Raw genomic sequence first — 1157 nt, forward strand, 5'->3', positions numbered from 1 at the left:
AAAAAAAAATACTGCTACTTGTAAGATAATAATCAGAAAACTGAATGAAGAGAGATAAAAACTATAGACACTAGAACATTGAGAGGTGACTTACTGCTGCTCTTTGTAATGTAACAAGGAACAACATAAGAAGAAAATTGTGATTTGGGTAATATAAACACTTTTAAACAACCACATGTGGTATTGTAAGCAGATAACTAGCTCACAGACTTTTATTTGTAGAACACATATGTTGTTATTAATTTTGTTTTATATCATTAAAAAATAAGCTAATGAAAATATTTTTATTGAATTAAAGTTTTACAATTGTGCATACCTCAGCTTGTTACCTGTAATTTTCAATAACCTTAGAGTCATAGTTGATATTCTCTTTCCTTTATTTGAATTCTAACTTTTTTACATTTTTAAGAAAGATACCTAGAAGAAATGATTTGTGTAATTTTAATAATTATATCTTCTGAGGTCAGAACATTGAATATTTTTTTTCTAGTGAGAAGCTCATTTATCTAGAGGGCCTGCCCTTATTAGATATCACAGAATTTTTCTGACATTGGAAAATGGGCACATAACATCTATTCCTTAGTGGTTTTGTGTCACAGTGTGGGGACACATTTGCAAACAAGAGAGTAGATCTTGGTTCAAGAATATGAAGACTATTCAGGATTCACATTCAGAACAGACCCTAGAGATTATTATTATTATTATTTTTTTTTAGCAACTAAATAATCTTTTCTTAGGATATGTTTGCTGGAATCTAAGGGTCTCCTCTCAAGACTCACCTTTGACAGCTCCTACCTTTTATCGACTCACTACTCTAAGGGCCAAGATTTCAACAAATGAAGACTTGTGTCAAACCACATCTAAAGAACACATCTTGATCCCTTGGTAGCTTCTTATCTTTTGAAGTCTTGTGCCCTTCTTTTAAGTATCACCGTCTAAGCCTACTGTGATGGTTTGTATATCCTTGGACCAGGGAGTGGCACCATCTGAAGGTGTAGCCATGTTGGAATAGGTGTGACCTGGTTGGAATGGGTGTGTCACTGTGGGTGTGGGTATATGATCCTCACCCTAGTTGCCTGGAAGTCAGTCTTCCACTAGCAGCCTTTGGATGAAGACATAGAACTCTCAGCTCCTCCTGCACCATGCCTGTCTGGATG

General features: G+C 35.1%; 1 protein-coding gene across 40 annotated transcripts in view; it reads right to left on the reverse strand.

Moving 5' to 3' along the window:
• Ptprd (protein tyrosine phosphatase receptor type D) overlaps positions 1 to 1157 on the reverse strand; it is a 2211569-nt gene that overhangs the window by 1621827 nt on the left and 588585 nt on the right. The window lies entirely within an intron of this gene.

Source organism: Mus caroli, chromosome 4 (assembly GCF_900094665.2).
Source record: "Mus caroli chromosome 4, CAROLI_EIJ_v1.1, whole genome shotgun sequence".
NCBI lineage: Eukaryota > Metazoa > Chordata > Mammalia > Rodentia > Muridae > Mus > Mus caroli.